Genomic DNA, 23,423 nt, shown 5'->3' on the forward strand with positions numbered 1-23,423 from the left:
TTATATAGAGTACCTCCGACAACTATATACATTTCCCGAGGTCGGCGTATCGGGTTAAGTAAAGCTACGATGATGATTAGGGAACGTCTATTTCACGGACGGACCCTATAATTGACCCAGCTGATGCCATACCACTTGAACTCGTTACTGCAAATATTGACTCATGATCTAATTTTTGCCAGGATCGAAAGCCTGGTCTGAGTAAGTCAATGTCACACTAACAGAACAAGAGGTGTAACGGGAAATACCGGACGATACCCTCCTCTCACCCCTCATGTAAAATAAACAAACCGCGTCTTACAGTAACTTGACGCACGGCATGTCGTCTTGTTGCCGGTTGAAATACGATTATTATCTTTGTTCGAAGTCTCAAGCTGAGGGATATTTCGTTTTTGAGATAATAGTATTATCATACAAATAATTCAACTACTTTTTTAATCTTAGGTGCATTTCCGAAAGCAAAAAATACGTATCTCTTTATTTTTAAAGGAAATTCCAAATTCCAAATTTCACGTCTGCAACATCTTCATCTTTTGATGTATCAGTATCCTAATTAAAATATTTCAACCCCATTTTCAGTCACTTTTACACTTCCACCCAAGTGGTTTTTCAGAAAAAAACATGTTTCTTTTTTCATACAGATAAAAATACAATTTTTACTTCGGTAACATGTTAAGTTTTGAGATATACTGTAGAAATGCTCGTTTCGAAACTTCACCCCCTTCTTAGTTCCCCTTAATTGGAGTTTCCAAGAACAAATCACCTATGTTCCTTTACTTTTACAGGAGATTCCAAATACCAATCTTTACGTCTGTAAAATTTTATGTTTCTGAGATATACTGCAGATATAGTCTTTCTAAAAATTCACCCGAATTTTTCATTCCTGTTTAACCCCCCTTAATTGGATTTTCCTAAAACAAAAAATACGTGTTTCTTTATTTTATAAGGAGTTTCTAAATACTAATTTTCAGGTCTGTTATATCTTCTGTTTCTGAGATATAAGTGTCCTCATTTTAGGCATTCAACCCGTTTTCACCCCTTTTCACTCCTCCTATTGGGATTTTCCGAACCAAAAATAAGTGTTTCTTTATTTTCTAAGGAGACCCCAAAATACCAATTTTCAGGTAAGTAATATCTTCTGTTTCTGAGATATAAGTATCCTCATTAAAGGCATTCAACCCATTTTTCACCCTTTTTCACCCATTTTCACCCGTCCTATTGGGATTTTTCGAAAACAAAAAATACGTGTTTCTTTATTTTCAAAGGGGATCCTAAATGCAAATTTTTACATCTGTAAACTTTAAAAGTTTTGAGATATAGATATACTCATTGGATTTTCCAAAAACAAAAAATACATGTTTCTTTATTTTTAAAAGAGAACCCAAATAACAATTGTCAGGTCTGTAATATCTTCAGTTTCTGAGATAGAAGTGTCCTCGTTAAAGGCATTCAACTCATTTTTCACCCTTTTCACCCCTCCTATTGGGATTTTCCGAATAAAAAATACGTGCTTCTTTATTTTCAAAGGAGATCCCAAAATACCAATTTTCAGGTAAGTAATATCTTCTGTTTCTGAGATATAAGTATCCACATTAAAGACATGCAACCCTTTTTTCACCCATTTTCACCCGTCCTATTGGGATTTTCCGAAAACAGAAAATACGTGTTTCTTTATTTTTAAAGGGGGTTATAAATACCAATTTTTACAACTGTAAACTTTAAAATTTCTGGGATATAGATACACGCTTTTTAAAAATTCACTCCCTTTTCACTCCCATTAATTGGATTTTCCAAAAACAAAAAATACCTGGTTTTTTGTCTTTAAAGCAGATCCCAAACACCAATTTTCAGGTCTGTAATACCTTCAGTTTCTGAGATATAAATATCCTCATTAACGGCATTGAACCCCTTTTTCACCCTTTGCATCCTTCCTATTGGGATTTTTCGAAAACAAAAGATACGTCTTTCTTTATTTTCAAAGGAGATTCTAAATACCAATTCTTACATCCGTAAACTTAAGTTTTGAGAAACACTCATTTTATTACTTCACCCCCTTCTCACCCCCATTAATTGGATTCTCCAAAAGCAAAAAAATACATGTTTCTTTATTTTTAAAGGAGATTCCAAATACCAATTTTCAGGTCTGTAATATCCTCACTTTCTGAGATATATGTGTCCTCATTAAAGGCATTCACCCCTTTTTTACCCCTTTTCACCCCTGCTATTAGGATTTTCCGATAACAAAACAATACATGTTTCTTTATTTTTAAAGGAGATTCTAAATACCAATTTTTAAATCTGTAAACTTTTAAAGTGTTGAGATATAGATAAACTCATTTTTAAAATTCACCCCCCTTTTTTCCTTCCCATTAATTACATTCTCCAAAAACACAAATACGTGTTTCTTTATTTTCAATGGAGGTCCCAAATACCAATGTTCAGGTCTGTAATATCTTCAGTTTCTGATATATAAGTATTCTCATTAAGGGCATTCAACCCCTCTTTCACCCCTGTTCACCCCTGCTATTGGGATTTTCCGAAAACAAAAATTACGTATTTCCTTATTTTTAAAGGAGATTCTAAATATCAATTTTTACATCTCTAAACTTTTAAAGTTTTGAGATATAGATACTCTCATTTTAAAATTTTACCCCCCTCTTCACCGCCTTGGCGACGGAATATCCAAAAATCCTCCCTTAGCGAGCACCTACATTGTACTATAAATGTATCCTCAAAATTTCATTTCAATACGTCCAGTAGTTTTGGATCGGCGATGATGAGTCAGTCAGTCAGGCAGGACATGTTATTTTATATGTATAGATTAATCACAGAGTTTCAACAGACTCATTTCTCATCGACGACACCTACGACATATTTATATCCTGGCTGCATGATTTTACAACATCTCTCTCCACATGTGATTTACTACTGAGGACATTCTCCACAAATAACATCAAAGGTCTGAGTTTATATTCGCCTAAATTCGACAATCATGATCACGTAATTATTGGGCCTACGTGGTCCTACTTATACTTGCAAATTAAATATCTGACAAGTATTTATAAAATATTAGAGCCGTAATTCAAACAACACGTTTACTAGAATTTAGGGTTTGTTTTCACCGGTATCATTACTCATAATTATTATTTTTTAATTATCGCCATATTTTAAGTCCAATTAGAAAATCTATTCTGTCATTAACGATCCCCATTTATCTTAACATATTATCCATTTAAATTTAAATGTTTATCACTGTTCACATTTGAATACGACATTTCATGAATCATTATTATTAGTTCGTGACATTCCCTACAAAATTTGTCAACGTAAATTTAATAAAACAGAAAGAACAAGAAAAGAAATTTAATACAACGCAAAACAGTAGCATCGCAAGTTCCTAAATTTTCCATAGAAATTATCACACAAATTATCGTCAAATGACTGACATAAAAAAAGCAAACTCTGGGTCAGTGCGAACACTAAACACAAAATTAATATCGAAAAAAGCTCGACTAGATTAATATTATAATACATGCATGACTTAAATCACTACTCCACACCTACGATAAACTATGTACAGCAAAGTAAATATATTATCGGACCCGACATTTATATTAATACAATTTGATTCCGTCTGTTTATCCTAAATTTAGAATGGACTAGGGAAGCGGTCCATTTGTTACATGAAGTAACCAAGTCAAAAATAATACTGTTCCCCCTAATCACGGCAACATCCCTAAATAAATTTACATATTAGTACTCATCTTTAGTTGTTATCCTTGGTCGGCATTGCGGACAAGAGGCCCTTTCGTCCCTCATCCGTCTTATTCTTCCATAATGGCTGGTTTCATTTCACATTCACATCTGATTACACGGCGTTCCGCCATTACAACACTGATCGAATATTTTAATATGTTAACACTAACACATCGATATTTTAACTTTAACATATAATAACACTGATGTATCTAAGACCCAATTTTATTTATATACACTAATTAATCTTCGTCCTTTCCCGCACAAAGGACTGGACAAAAAAGGACGGAGTGTCGATTAAATCGCCCGTCGCGTTCACGATCTCCGACACGGCACGTCCGAATTATTATCAGACCGCACTCTTGATGTGTTCATATGGACGGCGGTTTATCTCAGCTACCTAAAGTACAGGCTCAAGTATTCACTACAACTTCCATTTACTATCCGTCACACGACTTAATATACCTGCTTCCAGTATTACTTTAAAAGAAGATAGCTTATCACTCTCTGTTATTATATCTTCACTTGAATTTACAACATACAAATCGTGGACTCAGACCATAACACGACCTGGCTTGATGTAAACTTTACTCGACACGCGGGTGACTGGGACACAACAGCCTGACACAGAATACAAGTCACTTTGCCCGAGCTCCGAGTACAATTGATAGTATGGTCCCTTTCACTCGTATTTATTGATGGAGGGCCTTACTGATGGATTGACTGACGTCACGCCTCGGAGATAGGGGGTGGTTTCCTCAAATCGGCACTGGCAGTCCGAATATGAAGTTATAATTAATACCAAATTAATCCCCTCTTCTGGAACATACACTTGGTGGTAATATGATCTACTAACGATCGCCGATTTCCGAGATATTAGCAGATATCGCTCCTCAATATTTCGCGGGTTCAGTAGCGTCTCTCTCGGCGTGGTCACCTTTCGGCCAATAGCGTTCGAGATGGCCATGTTCCAGGAATTTCAGTCTTCAATTTATTAAATTTTCAGATTATTATTTCTTATTTTTCTACGCATAACATCTGAAAGGTTCCTTAATCTGATTCATATGGTTACAATGTTGGATTAATGATTACTTTCGGAAATAATTGATATTTCATTTCATCTCTTTCAAGATGGTATTCCTGGCTGGCCAAATGAATTTTGTGATTGGACTAGAGCAAGCGGTTTATTTGAATTTTCCTCAGTGACAACTTAACACACATCTGCCCTGAAGCGCTGGCCTTTTCCACTCTCCATTTCCGAGAACGCGTGACGTCAAGGGAAACTTCTGACTGACCGAAATACATCTTCGCAGCGCCTATGCTATTGTTCCTGGTTCGCCTTTCCCTTATTGTGCGACGCACATTTGGGGAACATCCTTATCTTCTGGTCGGTAAATTAATAGGCCCCCTACCGGGCTGAGCAACTCTGGCCATTGTGACAGACTAATCCTCACGGCTCCAAACGGTCGCCTTGTCAGCTTGTGTTTCCACACTCCTTCGGCCAGAAATATTGTTACCCGATTCTCTCCATTTTAACATGCGTACCATATTCTCCTTCGTATATCAAATCATGATTAAATTACGATCCCTGTCATCCGGGTAAAATGCACAATGGGGATCGTACTCTATGGGTCAGATGACCACAGATATTCCAATCCCCCAAAAGGACCTAACAGCAACAGAACCCACATTAACACCACCTATTCGAAACATCTCCATTAACCGAGATCGATGACCATGGGCGTCTGAATATCTTGAAACGGAAAGAAAATGCTAACAATTTATCGTGGACGGGCTGCTCTTAAATAAACAACACTGATTTGGGAAGAATGTTACGGAACATAACATGAAACAGTAGCACCAGCCTACAGGTGTTATCTTGTACAGGATGCATATACCCGTAAATTAACCGGTTTGGTTAGAGTTGTCATGAACCAGTAACACCGGCCTTAGGCTGTTATCTTGGACAGACTGCCCAAACACATGAACAAAACAAGTTTGGCGAGAATCGAGCGAAACTTGTCATAATCCAGTAGCCCCAGCCTTCAACTCTTATCGTGGACAGGCTGCCCATATACATAAACAAGCAAAGATATCTATCCGATCAAAGAGGCGTATTAACTACTCTAAAAATATATTAGCCCTTTGCTCACGAAGTTAACTTCCGACGATTACTAAAAACATATATATAGTGGTTCGTCACTTCATCCTCTACTGCTACAAGGAATATCTGCACGTATACCCCTAAAATTCTGTATTTTAGGCCGCTTCAGTTTTAGTAATGTCATAGACATCTATGAATTGAATTTCGATTTTATATGCCAAATTGATAATAACACTTTAGGGGGAATTATAAACGATATTTCACTTACCTCTTTGCTACAAACATCACAGAATATAATTGAGGAATATCTGTTCAAAAGGTGCTATTTCGAACATAAGGACGTTTTGGGAAAAGCGCAAGAAACATAAGACAAAAGGCACATGGAACGTACCCATGATCGGATACGGTAGGCCTACAACTTTTAAGGAATTACATCTTCTCGGTCTGGTTTGCTCATGGCAGTCGATGATATTCAACTACATAATTAGAAATGGTCGACAAATCACAGCCTCTTACTTTGTCACCGATATTTTTCTGTCACCGATATATCAGATACGCTGACACGGAAGTATCGAGACAGAATATCGTTTAAGTTGTGTACATGGATCGCGGTCGCAGGGCAATGTTATCCGCTATAGCTCAAGTCTATATCCGTTTATCATTTACCAGTCACCTACGGTGACATTAAATGTGTTAAATCATATATTTTATCATAGTGTATTTTTAGCATAGTAGAGAGAATACCTATCTAGCAACTCTATATGTCAATAGCTAGCTCTTCTTTCATACCTAGCGCGAATCGTACAGATCAGTCCTCAGCTGGCAAAAGAGGCATGTGTGAATACATAATATTTTTTCGAGAAGTATTTGTCCGATTTTCAAAATAATCACTGTGCTGAATTTGCAATGTTTGTAGATTTACAGCTATGTGTAAAAAAATAGTGTGGTACCCTTCAAAAAAGCGAAGCTAGTACCATGATATCAGTACTGTGTCATGACGTTAATATTTTTTAAGTCCGATTATTAGCCCTTTGCTAGCATTACTGAAAGTGAAAGCAACATGTTAAAATCTTTAGCCGTTCACGAGTTATTTGAGATGGACAACAACTTTGCTGACAACTCTGTATATGAGAGGAATCTTTGTATTAAGTTCATAAACGTATTATTTTTAGTCATTTACATTAAGTACTGTAAATACACTGACTGACAGAGCAAATGCAACACCAAGAAGGAGTGGTCAGAACTTTATGCCAATTGCAGGGTAGACTGACGTCACTGAGGTATGCTCATGATGTGAAATGCGCCGCTGTGCTGCGCACGTAGCGAACGATAAATGGGACACGGCGTTGGCGAATGGCCCACTTCGTACCGTGATTTCTCAGCCGACAGTCATTGTAGAACGTGTTGTCGTGTGCCACAGGACACGTGTATAGCTAAGAATGCCAGGCCGCCGTCAACGGAGGCATTTCCAGCAGACAGACGACTTTACGAGGGGTATGGTGATCGGGCTGAGAAGGGCAGGTTGGTCGCTTCGTCAAATCGCAGCCGATACCCATAGGGATGTGTCCACGGTGCAGCGCCTGTGGCGAAGATGGTTGGCGCAGGGACATGTGGCACGTGCGAGGGGTCCAGGCGCAGCCCGAGTGACGTCAGCACGCGAGGATCGGCGCATCCGCCGCCAAGCGGTGGCAGCCCCGCACGCCACGTCAACCGCCATTCTTCAGCATGTGCAAGACACCCTGGCTGTTCCAATATCGACCAGAACAATTTCCCGTCGATTGGATGAAGGAGGCCTGCACTCCCGGCGTCCGCTCAGAAGACTACCATTGACTCCACAGCATAGACGTGCACGCCTGGCATGGTGCCGGGCTAGAGCGACTTGGATGAGGGAATGGCGGAATGTCGTGTTCTCCGATGAGTCACGCTTCTGTTCTGTCAGTGATAGTCACCGCAGACGAGTGTGGCGTCGGCGTGGAGAAAGGTCAAATCCGGCAGTAACTGTGGAGCGCCCTACCGCTAGACAACGCGGCATCATGGTTTGGGGCGCTATTGCGTATGATTCCACGTCACCTCTAGTGCGTATTCAAGGCACGTTATATGCCCACCGCTACGTGCAGCATGTGCTGCGGCCGGTGGCACTCCCGTACCTTCAGGGGCTCCCCAATGCTCTGTTTCAGCAGGATAAAGCCCGCCCATACACTGCTCGCATCTCCCAACAGGCTCTACGAGGTGTACAGATGCTTCCGTGGCCAGCGTACTCTCCGGATCTCTCACCAATCGAACACGTGTGGGATCTCATTGGACGCCGTTTGCAAACTCTGCCCCAGCCTCGTACGGACGACCAACTGTGGCAAATGGTTGACAGAGAATGGAAAACCATTCCTCAGGACACCATCCGCACTCTTATTGACTCTGTACCTCGACGTGTTTCTGCGTGCATCGCCGCTCGCGGTGGTCCTACATCCTACTGAGTCGATGCCGTGCGCATTGTGTAACCTGCATATCGGTTAAGAAATAAACATCAATTATTCGTCCGTGCCGTCTCTGTTTTTTCCCCAACTTTCATCCCTTTCGAACCACTCCTTCTTGGTGTTGCATTTGCTCTGTCAGTCAGTGTATTTGGTATCCGGGAGACACGACACGGGTAATCACTTTCCGCTTGTTAATTTATTGCACAATGTCCCGAATCTTCCGAAAAATACTACTCGACATTGTCATCATTTCAACTAGAAATATTTCCACACTAGCCGCCCGCGACCAAAGAGTGACCGTGACGATAATCATATGCTCGTGCTTCCTGCGACTGAATCACAGATAAGTCAGATATTTTTGTGTCACAGATATTCTGAAATATCGCTTAAGCTCATCTCTAACTGTAATGCATGTGGATAAAATGCTGATTTATTTTTTCGAACTGGAAATAGCAGCTTTTGAACAGACACTCCTCAGTTCTCAGTTCTGAACTTGATTTCTATAATTAAGTTGTTCCGTGCTTTCTTTCTAAACAGTCCGTAGATAAGAAACTCGTTTTTTTCACTGGAGACGTATCCAAGGAATTTACTACATTTACATATTTTTATTAAATACGTGTAAAGACTCATTCGTAATGTACACTGACTGACAGAGCAAATGCAAACACCAAGAAGGAGTGGTCAGAACTTTATGCCAATTGCAGGGTAGACTGACGTCACTGAGGTATGCTCATGATGTGAAATGCGCCGCTGTGCTGCGCACGTAGCGAACGATAAATGGGACACGGCGATGGCGAATGGCCCACTTCGTACCGTGATTTCTCAGCCGACTGTCATTGTAGAACGTGTTGTCGTGTGCCACAGGACACGTGTATAGCTAAGAATGCCAGGCCGCCGTCAACGGAGGCATTTCCAGCAGACAGACGACTTTACGAGGGGTATGGTGATCGGGCTGAGAAGGGCAGGTTGGTCGCTTCGTCAAATCGCAGCCGATACCCATAGGGATGTGTCCACGGTGCAGCGCCTGTGGCGAAGATGGTTGGCGCAGGGACATGTGGCACGTGCGAGGGGTCCAGGCGCAGCCCGAGTGACGTCAGCACGCGAGGATCGGCGCAACCGCCGCCAAGCGGTGGCAGCCCCGCACGCCACGTCAACCGCCATTCTTCAGCATGTGCAAGACACCCTGGCTGTTCCAATATCGACCAGAACAATTTCCCGTCGATTGGTTGAAGGAGGCCTGCACTCCCGGCGTCCGCTCAGAAGACTACCATTGACTCCACAGCATAGACGTGCACGCCTGGCATGGTGCCCAGCTAGGGGGACTTGGATGAGGGAATGGCGGAACGTCGTATTCTCCGATGAGTCACGCTTCTGTTCTGTCAGTGATAGTCACCGCAGACGAGTGTGGCGTCGGCGTGGAGAAAGATCAAATCCGGCGGTAACTGTGGAGCGCCCTACCGCTAGACAACTCGGCATCATGGTTTGGGGCGCTATTGCGTATGATTCCACGTCACCTCTAGTGCGTATTCAAGGCACGTTAAATGCCCACCGCTACGTGCAGCATGTGCTGCGGCCGGTGGCACTCCCGTACCTTCAGGGGCTGCCCAATGCTCTGTTTCAGCAGGATAATGCCCGCCCACACACTGCTCGCATCTCCCAACAGGCTCTACGAGGTGTACAGATGCTTCCGTGGCCAGCGTACTCTCCGGATCTCTCACCAATCGAACACGTGTGGGATCTCATTGGACGCCGTTTGCAAACTCTGCCCCAGCCTCGTACGGACGACCAACTGTGGCAAATGGTTGACAGAGAATGGAGAACCATCCCTCAGGACACCATCCGCACTCTTATTGACTCTGTACCTCGACGTGTGTCTGCGTGCATCGCCGCTCGCGGTGGTCCTACATCCTACTGAGTCGATGCCGTGCGCATTGTGTAACCTGCATATGGGTTTGAAATAAACATCAATTATTCGTCCGTGCCGTCTCTGTTTTTTCCCAACTTTCATCCCTTTCGAACCACTCCTTCTAGGTGTTGCATTTGCTCTGTCAGTCAGTGTATTTTCTGATATATAAGTGTTAACATTTTCAACCTACACTAGAGGTTGTTGTTGTTGTTGTTGTTGATGTTGTTGTTTGGGTCATCAGTCCATAGACAAGTTAGATGCAGCATCCATGCCACCCTATCGTGTGCTAACCTTTTCATTTCTATGTCACTAGAACATCGTACATCTGCTCTAATATGTTTGTCACATCCATACCTTGGTCTACCCGTCCCAATCAAGCAAACATACAAAACAGGAGTATCAGGAGGGTGGAGGTGGTGGTCTGATCACTGAGAGGAATGATAAAGCCGAGCAAAAAAGATAAGTAGACCCATATATAGGTGAACAAGAACAACACTGCTAACCACCACAAACCCCACCACCACCACCACAGACTACACTGAAGTAAAGAGTCGAGCGTGCCTGCTGGAGAAGGAGGGCTAAGTTATCCCCCCCCCTGCCCACCTAGGATCCACCAGAACCAGACCCAATTTCCTCAGAAACCAAAAAATCCAGGGTGTCTTAAGATGTGACCTATCTTTGTAGCTTTCCTTCTGGTCAAATTTGAACACGTTTTATTGAATCGGTTAATTTCCATTTTGAGTGGAACTCAAACCGTTTTCCGCTGTTTTTGTTGTTGTTGTTGTTGTCTGTCTTTGTTTATTGCTCAGGTTCTGATTATGTCGGTAATTATAGTTTTGTTGTTGTTATTGACACATTTTCGAAGTTGTTGTCTAAATAATCAATCTAACGTGTGATGTTACCACAAAGACGCATACACGAAATGCTGTCAATTGTGTACACTGTTTTATTTACTAATTATATATACATATTCTACACACACGCACTAACAAACTGTCATGATGAACAATACACTGTTAGGAAGAATAAGCAGAAGACTGCACACTTGCATGTCAACCAACTACCAACGTGACAAATTAACATACTTGACTTCAAACACTCGGCTAACACGACTTCCAAACAAGTCTCGTTAAAACAACTCAACTCTACTCCCAAGACTGCCTCTTTATATACGTTGCCTGGCCAGGATTCTAGAAGAATATGACACAACATACTTTCTCGTAATTTCGAGAGTATCCAATAGCGCATTTACAATTAAAATAATTTTCTGTACAATTCTAGTGACAAGATGCGTTTCTGGACTAATACCATCTGTTGCACAATATTGCATTGGATGTATACATCATATATACAGGTAATAATAAGTTGTATACTTTTAATTACATGTTCTTACCTTAAATAAACTCATATTGATATACATACAGCAGATATTTCATGACATAACCTCACAACTAATACGATCGTCCGTATATAACTACGTAAATAATAATAATAATAATAATAATAATAATAATAATAATAATAATAATAATAATAATAATAATAATAATAATAATAATAATAATAATAATTGTACCGGGCGGTACACCTACACGCCGCTAATTTAAAATTTGCGCCAGTTGAAACTCCTCTGCTGGAGGAAGTCTGAACTTTATCTACGCTATTAATTCTCTACTTTCTCAGAAGATGTCACCACGTGGAAAATTTTGAGTTTTTGAACTGTATCATTTTTGATGTGTTTTTGTTTCGCTTGAAGTAAGAAGTGTGAACTTTCTCTTCTAGAGGACACTACTGAAGATCAACAATAGTGCACCCTAGTGCGAAGTCAAAGAACTATTTTGTTGGAGAAATTTTTATTTCAAATGTTTGTTCTTTGCTAAAAAATTTTCAGTAATTGGTTAAGTTGGCAATATTAACCCCTTCTTTCCCCTTGTTTTTAATCTAGCCTATCCCGAATTTCTTAAATTAATTTTCCACCAATTATGTGTTTCTTCTTAGTATTGTGTAGGGGGTTTATTGATGAACCAATAAAATCCTCGTGGGAGGGTGTTCTCATTCCCCTAACGCCTAGAACCTTCCGCGAGAGTATTTAAACTGCTGATTTTAGGGTCTCCGGGCCACTTCTGTTCCATCTTTCAGTGTATAAAGTACATAGCAGGAGGCGGGAAGCGCCTCTTTCCTCGGCAGCGGTCAACAACAAAGTAATGGCCAATTAATAACTTTTTTCTTGGCTAGCTCAGCAGTTTAACTCTCGGGGCGGGTTCTAAGCGTTCCACCATGTAACCTTTTCCTAAATGTAACTACTCTTTTCATATATTCTCTTTTAAAGCTACATACTGGGATAGAGAGTGCCAACCCTCTCGAGCTCCCACTCATATTGTTTTGAGGTGAACTTATTTTTCTCAACCTATTCTTCGTTAACGTAAAACAAATTGTTCTCTTCTTAAGTCACCTCTTTAGTATGGGATTAGCCCTGGTATTAACGGCCTAGTGCCAAGTAGGTCTTAATCAAAGTGTATCAGGAGTGCAAGTTCGCCTCCTCTCAAATTGTTACCTTAGAGGTCATTTAAGTAACCTTCTTTTCATTTTATAGACCTCAGTAGATTGGGTATTCTACCACTGTGTTTAGGTCCGTTGAGGACAACTTGAAGGTGGAGTTTGGTGTGGCCTGGGAGAGACTTAAATTTGAGAGCGAGTGGCTCTTTTGAAAATTGAGAGTTAAAATTGAGAGTTGTACGCCTAGTGGAGGCTTTTCTGTGTAATTTGGAGCAAGGGCTCCTACGCATGAATGGGGTTTTCTGCCCCTCTGTTGAAACTTGTGTTTGGGGTAAAACTGGGCTGATTGCCCTAGCATTGTGGAGTCAGGGCGCGAAGCCCAAATCTTGTAAATATTGTAACTACCCTTTGGACTTGCTACTTTGTACCTGCCATGCTTGTTATTTCTTTGTTTTAAAAAAGAAAATATAACCTTGTTAAATTTTAAATTAATTTTACTTTAGTAGCTTGAGACCTGTTCACCACCCCGCACCTTCTTTCACGCATAACTACCACAAAAACACGGTAACATGTGGTAGCAGAGCGTGGTTGAATGGGTCTCAATTTAGCCCCTTTTGACGGCTAAACATTGTTTTGTTCCGAACTCTAACTATTTTCCCAGTTGCTGGAATTTTTTGAGTTTTTCAAAATTGTTCTGTCACCATGCCCGGCCCTCGCGATGTTCTCCATCTTAACTATTTGCGCAAGGAGGAGTTGATCTATGAATTGACTATTAGAAATGTACAATCTGGAGGCACGGTTGCAGTAGACACAAACAAGCTTAGAGAGTCCGTAGATTTGCCCATTTCCATCCCCAATTTGGGAGAGAAAGAAATTGACGACTCTCTTTCCACGATCACGGAGAATATTACTGGGCTAGCTTCTGTAGTTAGTTTTTTTGATGAAAATGATCCTTCTCCTAATCAAATTAAGCGTGTGCAAGCTAGGCAATATCACTTTTCAAATAGAGTTAATGATCTGTTGTCTCTGAAGTTGAATGACGTTCAGAAGAAGGAAGCTAGTACGCTGCTTGAAAATATGTCTGAATTATCTAGCAAGGTCACTCAATTGTTAACTGAGGAGGGTCCTCCCAAAACTGATCAACCCGTCACGGTGAAGGTAGGTAGCGAGGAAGAGCCTCATAAGGGAGAAGTCAATAGGATAACCGTTGCTGCTCAAACAACTTCTGCCCCATTGGACGAGTCTGAACGCCGTGCATCGTTGAGTAACATCCGTTCTGAATTAACTACCTTGCCATTGAAATCTTTACCTACTATGTCACCCGGGTTTAGCAGCTTGCCTCATCCATTGGCAATGTTGCTCAGAGGTATCTCGAAGTTTTCGGTTAATACCACCAGTGAAGTAATTTCATTTTTAAGATTTCTGGTTGAATTTCAGGATCATGCCCTTGTGTTTTCTCTTTCTCCATGTCAAATTTTGCAAATCATCTATCCGTATGCAATTGGTATTCTTTCTGACAAAATAGTAAGAGCCATAGCCGAACAGTCATCTATTGAAGATTTTCATGCACACTTGCTTGCAAATTTTATTCCCGCCCGCGCGAGGTCATCTCTGATTCAGAAGTACTATTATCGTGTACAGCGCTTGGATGAGAACTTGGCTGATTTCATACAAGACATTAAGTTTTATACTAGGGTGTTTGCCCTTAATTTTCCTGAAGATCAGATTGTACAGGCTATTGTAGAAGGCATTTCACCATCTTATAGGTCATATTTGTGTTTCGCGGCGTGCCCGCAAACTTTCTCTGAACTTGAAGCGTTGGCCGTCTCAGCGGAAGGAGTGAGGTACGCTGACTCTTTGCGTGTGGCAAAATAACCCCCTCCTTCATTTAGTAATACTCGGCCTCCACCTCGCCGACCAGTCACACCCCGTAAATGTTATGCTTGCGGGTCGCCTGACCATCTTCGCAATAAATGTCCATTGGTCAAAACTAGTAGGGCAAATAATGGAGCTGGTTCAGCACAAGGCTGTTTTAAATGTGGGGCTTTCTCACATATCGCCAAGAATTGCCCAAACTCGGTTAGCACCCCCTCCTGCTCAACTTCTGGTGCAAATTCTACCTATGCCAATAATAAAAAGTGACTAGTGGCTTCGGCTGAGTCGACTAATCCATCTTCCCGAGACTCAGCCCCTAGTAAACAGGTTGTAAATTCAGGGAACGAGCAATTTTCAAATTTATCTTTTGAAGGTCCCAAAGAGTGTCTTAGGATTGCGGCGGATTCCCCCGCACCGGTCCCCTTTCTCAAAATTGAGTTAAATAACGAGCCTATAACAGCTCTCTTAGATTCAGGTAGTGTTTGTTCTATTATTTCGGCTGATTGGTATTCAAAATTGAAATCTGTTTGCAAGCTTCCTAACTATTGTTTGTCGGCGATCCAATACGTTGCGGCTAATTCCTCTCCATTAGAAATTCTCGGTTCCTTATATGTCAAAATTCGTATTTTTCAATTCACATGGAAAGTTAAATTGTTTGTGGCCAAGCATTTGTCTTGCCCCATTATATTGGGAGCGGACTGGTCTTGTGCTCGATCTTCAGAGTAGGTCTTGCACTTTCAAATTTGCCTCTAATTGTAATATCCCTCTATTAAAGTGTAATTCTGCATCATGTTCTTCTATTTCGCCTACCCAGGATGAGATGTTGTTAGATCTTAGACATCTACCTGAGGAGCAGGCTGATAGTATTCGTAAGCTGTGTCAGTCGTTTCCAGAGGTGTTTTCTGATACTCTTGGTGTTACTGACCTGATCGAATACAAAATTGAGGTCACGGATTCGATTCCTGTCCGTTTTCCACCGTATAGGCTATCTCCACCTAAAATGAAGGCTCTGAAAGAAATTATCGATCAGATGTTGAAGGATGGTATTATTAGGCCCTCTAAGTCGGCGTATTCTTCGCCTATTTTTCTAGTCCCGAAACCCCAAGGAGGCTTCAGGTCTGTCATTGATTATAGGGCTCTCAATCGGAAGGTGGTGTTGCAATCTGTGCCCCTTCCTGGCCTTCATTCTTGTTTTTCATGGTTTCGTAAGGCCAAGTTCTTTACTATCTTGGACTTGAATCAGGCCTATAATCAAATTCCCCTTGCCGAAGTGTCTAAACATCTTACAGCGTTTGCCACGGACTGGAACTTATACGAATACAACCGCGTGCCTTTCGGGCTCCCCACGGGAGCAGCTGTACTCACTAGGCTACTAGATAGGGTCTTCTCCGATATCAAATTTGAGTACTTATATCACTACTTGGATGATGTAGTCGTATTTTCAGAGACTTTTGAAGAGCATCTAGATCATCTGCGAGAAGTTCTCGATCGCCTTCGCAAGGCTGGGTTAACTGTTAAGTTGTCCAAGGTCGCCTTTGCTAAGCCCTCTATGTCTTTCCTAGGGCATATTGTGTCATCTGATGGTGTAGCCGTCGATCATTCTAGAACACAGGCCATCCGTGATTTTAAACCTCCCAAGGACATTAAAGGTATCGCCAGGTTCATTGGTATGGTGAATTTCTTCAGGAAGTTTATTCCTAACTTCGCTAATAGAGCGGCGCCCTTAAACCTTCTTCGTAGGAAAGGCATCAAATTCGAGTGGGGACCTTCTCAACAAGCCGCTTTTGAAGACCTTAAATTAGCTCTTTGTAATGCCCCTGTACTTGCTATGCCTGATTTCTCGAAGAAATTCATCGTCCAAACCGACGCGTCGTCGTCAGCAGTAGCTGCAGTCCTTCTTCAAGAGACTGAACTAGGGAGGCGACCCATCGCCTATGCATCTAGGACTTTGTCGGCTCAAGAAGCCAAGTATTCCATCTATGAGCTCGAAGGTTTGGCAGTCTTATTCGCCTTAGAGAAGTTCCGTCTCTATCTGGAACATGTTAAATTCGACCTGGAGACAGATAATCAAGCCTTAAGCTGGGTCTTAGGTAGGCCGCGTCGTACTGGTCGTATAGCCCGCTGGGCCATTCGTATTTCTGCCTTCCAGTTTGATGTTAGACATATCAGAGGTACCGAAAATATTGTCGCTGATGGACTCAGCCGTATGTTTTCAAACGACGTTGAGATCCATGAACCGGTCGACAGTTCATCACCTTCCGAGTCCACACTATCTGATGTTAATACCATCTTAACTGATGCTCCCATGCTTTTTAGGGATATTGAGAAATACCAACGTGAAGATCCGACGCTGGCTCCGATAATGGAAACCCTTTCTTCTGGGGAACATGTTGTCCCTTATATTCTGAGGAATGGTGTTTTATGTTGCCCATCGAGGCATGACAAGATGATGAAGGTTGTCGTTCCAGCTGTTCTCGTGCCTATGATCGTCAAATATTATCATGAGACCCCATTAGGAGGGCATCTTGGAATCTTTAAAACCCGTGAAAAGATTCGTGAAATGTTCATCTGGAAAGGTATGGACGGTGAAATCCGTGAACTAGTAAAGGCTTGTAAATCCTGTTTGATTAGTAAACCAACCATGTCCACCAAGGTAGACCTTTTGTCTTCCCATCAAGCGTCACGCCCCATGGAACGCCTGTACATTGATTATGTAGGACCCTTCCCCCAGTCAAAGGGTAATGCTAACAAGTTCATCCTTGTATGCGTAGATGGTTTTACCAGATTTTCTTGGTTATTTCCGACTAAGCTGGCTACCGCTCAGTCTACCATTACTTGCTTAAATTCTATTTTTGCTTCTTTTGGTCCGTGCCAATATATTGTATCTGATAATGCTAAGGCTTTTACATCTAATTTATTTCGTAAATTCTGTTTTGACTTATCCATCTCTCATGTAACTACTTCTGCTTATTACCCTCAACCATCTCTGGCTGAACGGGTTAATCGTAATCTCAGGTCCGCACTTATTGCCTATCATCATGAAGATCATTCCAGGTGAGACACGTCCCTGCATTGGTTAGCTTTTGCTTTGAATTCGGCGGTTCATGAATCACATAAATTTACTCCAGCTTCTTTGATGTTCAAATTTGTTCCCAACACGCCGCTCTCTAACCTCTGGTCTCTGAGTGACATTCTACCCGAGACAATAGATCCGGATAATATTAAAGATCTTTGGAAGAAGGCTAAAGCCAATCTTAACGTATCTCATGAAAAGGTTAGGGAAAGGTATGATCGTGGACGGAGACCCACCACTTTGAAGGTAGGTGACCAGGTGATGGTCAAGAACTTTGTTCCCGCGGGCAAGCTTGCCCCCAGATTCCATGGGCCATGCATTATTCTGGATTTCCTTACGCCGGTTACCTTATTGTTAAGTAATCCAGCCACCGAGAGGATATTTAGAGTTCACCTGTCCCAGGTGAAACCGGTGTAATTTCTGTGTTAACTTGCTTCATATTATTTTGAAAGGAATATGAAGGTTATATTTTTTTTTGAGTTTCACGTTTAAGGCTTTCTGCCCCTTTTATAATATTTTGTCTTATATGTAAGCTTTTTGTAAAACCTTCCCCGATCCGTTAAACTGCCATTTTGTCCTTACCATGGCCATTACCACGCTCCCGTCTCCTGCTATACACACTGCGGCTTGATTACATTAAATGCCATGGACACCTGCACGCCGCTGACCCCTCAACCTCTTCACCAAACCTGTGCCCTCAAAAAGATGATGGTCCAACACAATTCTGCCGCCTAGCTTTAATGTTTCAGTGCCCCCGCAGCCGCGCGGCGCCGTGCAGCAACTGGGGCAGAGGACGGGCCCCCTCTTCTCCAGCGAGGACGTCAGGTGCACGGCGAGCCGGAGCTCTCCTCCCGGCCAAGGCTGATGCGCGGCGCACGACCTGCTACTTGCCCGCAGCCTGTATATGTTCACCGCGGGCGCGGCGTGTTTCAACACCTCTGCTCCCCTCATAGTGCGGGCGAGCGGTATCTCAGGGTACTTGAGGGGTCCGAGCGGCCTCCTTTTGGACGCAAGCTGCAACGGCCGGTCTGGCCATTCATCTTAATCCACATCAACTACATGGACAGTTACGATAAGCAATGACTACACTTGGGAATTCAACAGCAATATTTGGTGGCAATTGCAAAATTTTTCTTCACCTCTAAGTATTAAAAGTTTATCTTCAGAAATTCAACTTCTACAAATATAAAGACTTTACTTCACCTGCAACAACAAAATTTTGAAACTGAATCAAACCAAATTAAGAAAATCTTATAAATGCTTCCGCAATCAATCTTCATATCCACAGCATAACATGGACCTTGTTTCAAACAGATTTCATGTGCCACCCCTGGAGGTACTTTTGGGGGGGGGGGGGAGGTCTGTACCGGGCGGTACACCTCCACGCCGCTAATTTAAAATTTGCGCCAGTTGAAACTCCTCTGCTGGAGGAAGTCTGAACTTTATCTACGCTATTAATTCTCTACTTTCTCAGAAGATGTCACCACGTGGAAAATTTTGAGTTTTGAACTGTGTCATTTTTGATGTGTTTTTGTTTCGCTTGAAGTAAGAAGTGTGAACTTTCTCTTCTAGAGGACACTACTGAAGATCAACAATAGTGCACCCTAGTGCGAAGTCAAAGAACTATTTTGTTGGAGAAATTTTTATTTCAAATGTTTGTTCTTTGCTAAATTTTTTCAGTAATTGGTTAAGTTGGCAATATTAACCCCTTCTTTCCCCTTGTTTTTAATCTAGCCTATCCCGAATTTCTTAAATTAATTTTCCACCAATTATGTGTTTCTTCTTAGTATTGTGTAGGGGGTTTATTGATGAACCAATAAAATCCTCGTGGGAGGGTGTTCTCATTCCCCTAACGCCTAGAACCTTCCGCGAGAGTATTTAAACTGCTGATTTTAGGGTCTCCGGGCCACTTCTGTTCCATCTTTCAGTGTATAAAGTACATAGCAGGAGGCGGGAAGCGCCTCTTTCCTCGGCAGCGGTCAACAACAAGGTAATGGCCAATTAGTAACTTTTTTCTTGGCTAGCTCAGCAGTTTAACTCTCGGGGCGGGTTCTAAGCGTTCCACCATGTAACCTTTTCCTAAATGTAACTACTCTTTTCATATATTCTCTTTTAAAGCTACATACTGGGATAGAGAGTGCCAACCCTCTCGAGCTCCCACTCATATTGTTTTGAGGTGAACTTATTTTTCTCAACCTATTCTTCGTTAACGTAAAACAAATTGTTCTCTTCTTAAGTCACCTCTTTAGTATGGGATTAGCCCTGGTATTAACGGCCTAGTGCCAAGTAGGTCTTAATCAAAGTGTATCAGGAGTGCAAGTTCGCCTCCTCTCAAATTGTTACCTTAGAGGTCATTTAAGTAACCTTCTTTTCATTTTATAGACCTCAGTAGATTGGGTATTCTACCCCTGTGTTTAGGTCCGTTGAGGACAACTTGAAGGTGGAGTTTGGTGTGGCCTGGGAGAGACTTAAATTTGAGAGCGAGTGGCTCTTTTGAAAATTGAGAGTTGTACGCCTAGTGGAGGCTTTTCTGTGTAATTTGGAGCAAGGGCTCCTACGCATGAATGGGGTTTTCTGCCCCTCTGTTGAAACTTGTGTTTGGGGTAAAACTGGGCTGATTGCCCTAGCATTGTGGAGTCAGGGCGCGAAGCCCAAATCTTGTAAATATTGTAACTACCCTTTGGACTTGCTACTTTGTACCTGCCATGCTTGTTATTTCTTTGTTTTAAAAAAGAAAATATAACCTTGTTAAATTTTAAATTAATTTTACTTTAGTAGCTTGAGACCTGTTCACCACCCCGCACCTTCTTTCACGCATAACTACCACAAAAACTCGGTAACAATAATAATAATAATAATAATAATAATAATAATAATAATAATAATAATAATAATAATAATAATAATAATAATAATAATAATAATAAACTATTAGCCCAAATCACAGAACACTGCCTTGGTGGAATGGAGAACTTGCGATAATGCGGACGAAACTAAATGCATTGAGAAGAAAATTCCAGAGAACGTTAAATAACAATGTCGTCTGAGATCAGCGCAAAATCGAATACTTTGCTGAAAAAGCTAAATACCAAGCAAAAATCAGAAATGCAAAGATGCTCTCTTGGAAAGAATACTGTAGTAATACACCTTCAGATCCCTGGGACATAGTCTATAAATCAGCGTCAGGTAAAATTTAGAACACCCAAATATTATCAACTCTTATGAACATTGAAGGTCACTACACAAGAGATTTAAGGGAAACGATGCAGTGCATATTAAACCATCTCATTCAGAAAGATACGAAATGGAATATAATGTTCAGCAAAAGCAAATAAGGAAGGAAGTAGAGGAGCCAATAGACACTGCGGACGACTGGGAATTTACAGAAGAAGAAATAAAATCTGCAATCAAAGATATAGGTCTTAAAAAGACACCAGGTGAAAATGGAATCACGAGCAAAATATTATGGTGGACGTATAAAAGTATACCTAAAACTATGACATCTTTATATAATGGTTACTTGAAGAATGCTTGTTTCCCGGAGCGATGGAAAAATGCGAGAATCGTACCAATCACAAAACCAGGGAAAGAGAAGCTTCAGGATCCATCCAAATTCCGACCAATAAGCCTGCTAAATGTGGCGGGCAAAGTACTAGAGAAACTTCTAATAAATAAAATTAATCACTACATTCATACCAGTAAACTACTGAACGAAAATCAGTATCGCTTCACAGCTCAAAAGTGTACTACTGATGCAGCTATGGCACTTAAGGAATGTATAACTGAAGCGTTCAAAAATGGTCAAATAACCATTATTGTTAGTCTTGATGTAAAAGGAGCTTTTGACTCTGCGTGGTGGCCATGTGTCCTAAAGGCCCTAAAAGATTTTAAATGCCCGAGAAATTTGTATTACCTTACTAAGAGCTACTTTAAGGATAGAACAGCATTTATGAATTCCAATAGTATCCAAGTCGAAACAGTAGTTAATAAAGGATGTCCTCAAGGTTCATGCTGTGGACCGGGGTACTAGAATGTACACTATAATACACTGCTCAGTTTGGAATACGGGAAAAACACCAAAGCTATAGCATTTGCTGATGACCTTATAATTGCAGTCTGGGCTGAAACTGAAATTGAAGCAGAAAATATTGTGAATATGGAATTACGAGAAGTTACTAAGTGATCAGCAGACAACAAAACCCGTTTCAATGAAAGTAAGTCAAAAGTTGTGTTAATTTCAAGAAGAAGAAAAGCAAAGAAAACAATTGACATCTTTATGAACTGGAAACGTCTTGAACAAGTAGACAAGATGGAATATCTAGGAATAACTATAGACTCTCACTTCAAGTTCAGTGACCACATCAATAAAGTCAGTGAAAAATGTATTAAATTAATAAACACATTATAAAATCGGCAAGCATAAGATGGAGTCTAAAACACCAGGCTTTGGAAATAATATATAAAGGAGCAATATTACCAATGCTGATATATGCTGCACCGATCTGGATAGAATCCCTGGAAAAGAAATGCAATCTGATTAAATACGTGAGAGTGCAAAGACTTATTCTATCGAGAATAGCAAGATCGTACCGTACTGTATCTCATGAGGCACTGTGCATCATCACAGGAATTACTCCAATAGATATCAAGGCTAGAGAGGTTGTTACTCTATACAATATCAAATTAGGCAAAACAACTATGAATTATGTCATTGATCACCCAGAAAAACCTATGAGATGGCTCCACCCAGCCAAGATTCCTGGTGCCGAAGACCCAAGAATAGCATTAAATGAATATATCCCATGGAAAATGTACACACATGGAAGCAAAAGTGAAGAAGGAGTGGGAGCTGGCATAGCTATATACAGATCTCATGAATTAATAGATCAATTTAAATTTAAATTGCAAGACAACTGTTCGAATAATCAGGCGGAGCAATTAGCCATATTAAAATCTCTGGAATTCTTAGTAACTACTAGGACAGAGAATGATGAAGATAAGAAAGCAATTATTTACACAGATAGTAAGATAGCAATTGACTGACTCCATTGCGGACTTCAGAAATCATAACCAACTGATTGAGAATATAAGAAAGACTACAGCTATTCTAAAAAGAAATAATTGGAGAATAAAATTTGAATGGGTTAAGGCACATATAGGAGTTGAAGGCAATAAACTGGTTGATAAAATTGCAAAGGAGACCGCAAAATTAAGTGAAATCTGTTTCCTTAGAATACCCATCTCTACATTAAAGAAAAATCTCAGAGAATAATCAATTCATGAATGGCAGAAAATATGGGAACAAACTTCAAAAGGCACACTTACAAAGGAATCCTTTCCAACAGTTGCAGGCAGATTAAAATCCCAAATCAACTTAACACCAAATATGACTACAATACTGACTGGACATGGAAATATTGCTTCGTACTTATGCAGACTTAAAATTATACGTAACTCCGAGTGTTCCTGTACCAGCAGCCCTCAGACAATAGATCATATAATTTTCGAGTGCAGTGAAGTGAAAAATATCAGGCAATTCTTGATAAATAGTATTAATAGAGGTGATAATTGGCCAATGAAGAAATCTGTGCTATTAAAAAAGTATTTAAAGGAAATTTCCAAATTTGTTAATGCTCTGGACTTTCAAGCTCTCAGGAAAAAGGAAGACTGAGGAAGACTGATATTGATTGATATTGGTAAGATTAACAGTCATCTAGAAATTTAATTATTCAAATGTAATTT

This window comes from Anabrus simplex, chromosome 2 (genome assembly GCF_040414725.1).
Source record: "Anabrus simplex isolate iqAnaSimp1 chromosome 2, ASM4041472v1, whole genome shotgun sequence".
Lineage (NCBI taxonomy): Eukaryota > Metazoa > Arthropoda > Insecta > Orthoptera > Tettigoniidae > Anabrus > Anabrus simplex.